Source organism: Zerene cesonia, chromosome 17 (assembly GCF_012273895.1).
Source record: "Zerene cesonia ecotype Mississippi chromosome 17, Zerene_cesonia_1.1, whole genome shotgun sequence".
Lineage (NCBI taxonomy): Eukaryota > Metazoa > Arthropoda > Insecta > Lepidoptera > Pieridae > Zerene > Zerene cesonia.
This window is the reverse complement of record NC_052118.1, coordinates 10,435,922-10,442,766: the sequence shown is the minus strand read 5'-3', so window position 1 is coordinate 10,442,766 and position 6,845 is coordinate 10,435,922.

Sequence of the window (6,845 nt, the reverse complement as noted above, 5' to 3'; positions counted from 1 at the left end):
ACAATTCATCAGTGTTAATTGTAGTATTATGTAATTAAAAAAAATTTCGATATTCATTATTATTTATTGTGTAAATAATTTGTGTTGTAATTACTGGACATTTCTTTTAAAGTGTAAAAATATTATTAGGAAAAATTTTTCTGAAGTATTTCGGATGTATATTATATATAACTAGTTGCGCCTGGCGGTTTTGCCTGCATATGTCCGTATCCCTTTAAAATATCGGGATAAAAAGTTGCCTATGTGTTATTCCAGTTGTCCAACTAATTACGTACTAAATTTCATTGCAACCGTACACACATACATCCATTCTCAGAAACTTTTGCATTTATAATATTAGTAGGATAGGACAAAGGCAGTTCAGCAAAACATCCAACAAATTTACAAAAAATTTGCGTTATTTAGCAATAAGCATAAAAAAGAGATTCCATTATAACAACATTTTTAATTATATCTACAGCGTTGGTATCATTTTTGAGCTAATTGTTTTGAAAACTTAGTTAAATAACACTCGCAGTTATACGATAATTGTAAGTATTGTTGAAATGCATTAACTGTATGTTGTCGCTAGCATCCCGTGTAGTGGCTCGGTACTGCAAGTAGGTATACGAACGATTAAGCGCCTGCATGAGCCTGGCGCCGATGCAACGACTTAGCTTTCGACCCAATTTGACTCCACTCTTCCTGATTGTTGCATGTTCCGTTACTATCAGATTATATACGAAGTAAAGAAATGAAACATCCAAAACACAGAAGTTCAGAAACAAATAAAGATTGTAAAAAGTAGTCGAACCGGACACCAGATAAATAATTTTATTAAGACTAACATAAACCTATTTTTATTGTTAACATCCTTGACGCTTTTTGTATGTTTTCAAAAATTCGACAAGGAACATGGAATATGATATCCACACTGATGTTATTAACCTCAATAAGGCACTTCAACAAATGGTTTGCGTTATTTAATAAATAACAGTTAATTAAACGATAAAATTTAACGTTGAGATATAATACGCGAAAGTAATTGGCTAATTAAAAGCAAATAGCCACAATAACAAGAAATGAATCATGAAGCTTTTCAGTAAATATTGCTTCGGTGAAACATCAGCTATTCTATTTTCTGATTTGCATTATAAGTTTCCGTTGGTTTGTGGAAAAATATCATATCTTCATTTATTAGTCACTTAGTCCGTATTTAAAATGATTAAGAATTTTCATTCAAATATTACTTGTGAGTTCTAAATATTTTAATTTTTCTCACAATTTTATAATCGGATTTTTCTTTAAATAAACAGTTTGTTTCTCCGCTAACTGCTTATTTTTAAATATTAAACGAGGATTTTAAGGGAAATATTTTCTTTTGATACTTCGAATATCTCAAATCTGACGGATATCTATGAAGTCCGATTAATTATATTAAATTTCCAGTTTTTTATGTAAATATTTTTGTCTAAGTTTACAAAAAATCTTCTAGACAACAAATAAATATCTGAAACCTTTAACCACGATTCACAGACCAAATCACTCCAACTTCAATACGGAAATTTCACAGACGATTTCCCCAAACCACTTGCGCATCCATAAAAAAGTATATGCAATTTGTGTCACCACAAGTTGAAAGCCATACGAAATAGGGAATTCCAGCGATAATGTATGAGCGTCGTAAATATGTGGAGTGTCGCGAAATGGCTGCCACTTGGCGCGCGCGCCACATCAATATGGCGCGATGCGGCGCCGATTAGTTGCTCATATGCTGACATTTATTCCCATCATAATATTGCACTTCTTTGCGATTCACTCCGATGGGTGTAAAGGAATAATGTTGCTTTGTAAATGTGAAAGTCTCATTTTTACGTCTAAACCACTTAATCAATTTGGATGCAATTTGGTGTAGAGGTTTATACCGGAAACTCTGTAGGATATTCCCGGAGAAAGGGAACTATACGCGTCCCGCTATATCCCCGAGAATATATAGATATTTTTATAAGGAAATCATAGGATTTCCTTTGTCTACGCAGGTGTTAAAATCAGTTTGATAAAAATTACAATTCATAACTCTTCCTGCTTCCTGTATACATAACTCTTCCTGCCATTATAATTTGCGAACTAGAACTGATCACGTGACAGTTGGACTTGTGACACGAAGGATTCCGTAAGAGTAATTGTAAAAAAGTCACGTTCAATTCATGACCGTGCCATTGTTAATTATTTGTTGTTATAGCGGCAACTAAAATCATTTCTGAAAATTTCCATTGTTTTACAATCGTAGCTTATGAGATATAGCCTGGTAACAGACGGACGGACAGAAAGACAGACGGGCGGGGAGTGTAATTTTAGTAACGGTGACCTATTCTACTGTTTCTGTACGAATGCTTAAAAAATCGTTATTTTTTCCAAAGTAAATAGCGTTTGTGGAGGCAATATAGTAGTGTAATGTTAGTTCTTAGTCAGACGTAAGTTGGTAATGGCGCCCAACGTTGTTAGACAATGAATATTAAATAGCTTCTTCACTAGCTAGAACTCAGGCGAGCAAAGCGAATTAAAATTACACAAGAAACAAAAGCAATTTCTAAAATAAACGTAATTACGGGAACATCCCAATATAACGTGTTTTATGCTGGCATTTTCTTAAAAAATAAACAAAATCTTTACTCAAAAATGGATGGATGACTGGCAAGTTGGAACAATGGAAATAAAAGAGTTAGACGGCCGCCAGGGCTTGAATAAAACAAAGGTCTCCATAATTATTAATGAGTTTTTCGGCAAGGGATAAGGTAATAACAAAGTTGTAGGTAAGCAGAAAATTCGGCTCCCTTCGAGCCGCCGCCGAGCATAAGATCGATTTCGTCGTTTCACGTCTAATATGTTTTGCATTATTAATGGTTAATACGAAACAGCGTTATTAGCGAATTTGTTTAGTCGGGTTTAATGGGGTTTCGGTAATGATTTGAATTTATAAGTATACATTTGCGAGTAAGCAACCCACGTTACTTCCTATGCATTGAAAGGATTTTCTGAAAAAAATTTAATAGAAACTCTGCTTCTATTGTTATTTTTATAATGCTATGTAGTCTACAACTTCGATAGTGGAACAATTTAATGTGTAGATAAGTATTTAAAGAAAGCCAGTAGTTACTGACATATGCGTTCCAGCAAGCAGAATCGCGTGTAAGATGAATTAAAATGCTATTTAGTTAAAACGGAAATCGTTAAGAGGTTCTATTTGTATTGTTTGTATTTGTTTAAAGGTTCTAGTAATTTTTTTAGAATCATTGTGGACGTCAGCTAAGTAATAATGAAAGTTAAAATCTAGATTCATTTATTGCTCGATGTATTATGGTAGTAATATTATGTAAAGCAATTCTTGAGGCAGTTTTTTGAAAGGAAAGGTATATTAGCCTAATGAGATACCTGTGTAGCTCTCATAAATAACAATGAGTAAGTAATGAAAGAGTAATCATCAGGGATAATTTTCACATTCTTGTACAGAAGTGTTATATTATAATAAAAAAAAATCATTTTTAATAACAAAGTATTTTCAAAATACTTTACTCATTCGTAATGTATAATGCCATCAAAAACATCCTGTAAAAAACTCAAGTCTCGCAACTCAGTCTCTCTACCGTAAAATGTTGTGAGATCCATGTAATACCATACCATACCAAGTCGGTTAATCTATTTAGTCTCTACATAAAGGAGCTTCTGTCTTAAGTTATTACATAAGTTATTATCATGCCAATATTAAAAATATATTATGTTTCAAACAAATAGCCCATACTTGCCCATGTACATTATCCGAAAGTCGAAACAATACGATAATACATGAGGCTAAGGAAACCTATTCCAGAACATTCCACCGACCTCACTCATCTAACCCTATGTAACATATAAAGTATTATACCTTACATAAAACTTAATACCACCAATTCTCTTATATTACTCATTTATTTCCTTAATGTTTCTAATTCTTACTGGCTTACACAAAAGTTCCGCGAATATCGGAATTATAAATGCCACTGAGTAACAAGATCTTATTTCCATTTTGAATTCCATACCAACAGCCGAGTGAAATGACAGCGAAGAAAACGTGAAGTTTAATTAAAAACCGAACTAAACTAATTACGAATACTTGTCAAAGCAATTTTTAGTCGTGGAAATATTGAGATTGCGGATTTTTTTGACGAACTTGGGAAAGGACAGTGATTGTTTTATGTGTAAGTAGTAAAAATTTAACTTAAAATATTTTAAAATAATATATAGCAGTCGTTTTTGGATGGAATATAGCATAAATTGAGGAATATAAAGTGTGCCTATGCCCAAAACCGTGTAAAATTTAGTATGCGTAATAAACTGTACAGAGTTATTGAATGAATAATGATAATATACACTTAGAAAAATACGAGTTTAGGAACACTGGAAGCTGTCGTTGTACTTACGTAGTTAGTGATATAGACAAGTTAATAAGAGAGCAAGGGGAGGCCGTTTGGCAGCCCGCTGCACCGCAAGCTCTTCGTGAATATCGTTATATCGTGACAGTCAATACAATGGATGTTTTTGTGGAATGACGAGAATTGGGATCATAAAGAAACTTCGCTAATTAGTTTGAGGCATACTACGAGTTACAGCGATATCTTAATTTTTAGTTTTATAGCATTGAAATGCTTTTATAAATAAGAATTTTTTGATAGAATAGAAAAAATTCGATCACGGGGCGGGATTCGAACCCGCGTTTCTCGCCTGACCGTAGCAACGCCTAGCCTCTCGGCCACCCGTGATCCCGTCACAGTAATCGAATTTCTTCTACTCTTTCGGTTTCATGTGCCTAAGGGGCACCCCACGCCATCTATTGAGATGATTAAGAACCATCACAACCAATACGAAATATTATTTCAATGATTACAAGCGATATCTTGTTTGCGAATTTAACGTAATTTGTCTCATGTCAATAGAAAGTTTCAGTAGGCGTTCCAGTGTGCTTCAGTGATTCGGACAAGCTCGCATGTCGCAAGTATTTTGTACCTTCAGTGAACTCGATGCCTGAATTTATGGTTCTAAAGAATAGGCGCTACGAATACGCTTTGACAAAGTTGCGTTTTCATTCGCACTGACACAATGAGATGCAAAAGCTTCTTACATGCAAACTTCTGTATTCACTAGCATTTTCGGAATAAATTACCGGTTACGATAGAATAACAAAAAATATTGATAGTATTATCCCTAACATCACAATGGATTTATCCAAAGTAGAAAAATATTGCTATTTCTTCTAAATTCTATATATCTTTCAATAGAAATAACAATACGTTTCTACGTTTGCTAAGTTCAAAGATTGGATATAAGACGAGTGGTGATGATGCAAATAGTCGTATCGAAATAAAGCCAACAAGGCCGCAATCCGGTCGATTTTATAAAATATTCCGATGGAAACGAATCCAATCTTCTGCCTTCCCTAGAGCCGAATATTCGGCCGACGTTATTTGCTCCGTTGATCCTGTTTAGCGAGTCCGGCGTAGGCTTTGTGCCTCCTTTGAGAATTTGTCAAAAAGAATTCCTTTATATCTTTAATTAAAGGGTTACGTGCTCTGAAAGGCACAATTGTTGCTTTGGACGTGTTATACTTTGATGAATTCGTTGTTTTGTGGCGTTTTCAAATAGCCTTTAGCTGGCAACTCGTTTGTAGAGGTAGCCTATATTAATTGTTACTATTCTAGATTTATCTTCCTTTGTTTTATTTACGATAACTATAAGCAAATACATATTATTTTTGTTTGTACATATAAAACAAATCAATTTGATATAATATTATTACATCTATGCAATAACGTTATAAAGTGACAATGTTTTTTTTGTGAATTAAACCTAGCTAATGTACGTTGTTGGAGAAGTGTTAAGAGGCCGTGCTACTAATTCAGTTGCTTGAGTTAAATGGATATGTTTTGAGTGCAACGTTACATGTGCACACGCGTCTTCGTGACCGCTTTAACAATTTTGAGCTTTAATTACAGGTTATCATCATTCATCATCAGCCCATATATGTTCCCACTTCTGGGACACAGGCCTCCTATGAGGGCTCAGGCCATAATCCACCACGCTGGCCAAGTGGGGGCTGGCAGATGTCGTCGAACTTTTGATTCTTGGACATGCCGGTTTCCTCATGATGTTTTTCTGAAAAATCAATTTATTTCCTGCTCGCTCGCCCGGTCTCTAACCCCAACTTATCGATTTTGAAGTCCGAGGTTCTCACCACTGAGCCACCACTGCAGATTTACAGATTAGACTGGTATACTTATTTTAAAATCTGGAACTTGTGTTTTTTTTATGTCATAGCGGGCAACTGAGCTGGTGGTTCGCCTGATGGTAAGCGATCACCACCGCCCATGAACATTCGCAAAGGTGGCTCTGTGAATGCGCTGCCCGCTTTTATGGGGTAAGTGAAAAGGAAAGGATTTATGACAGGAAAGAAGGAATGGGCTGGGAAGGATGAGGAAAAGGAAATGGGCCTCCAATACAAATATTATATTCTAAAAATATATGAAAACAAACTGTTTATACCATGACTCAGATGAGTGAGAAGACCACACATGAGAAACTCATGTGTTTATAATACAAGTGTGACATAATATGATAATCATCCAATATGAAACGAGTATGTAGCATATGAGTGTCACATGTACCTAAGTGTCACACACAAGCGTCATATTATGAGTGTCATTTACAAGGATCACACACAAATGAATGTCACATATGAGTGTCATTTATAATAATAGTAATAATAATAAGCCCGCAGGGCACCTTGTGGCGAGGTGTCGGGGAGTAGCGACCCCGCGGACCCGAATGCTCCCGGG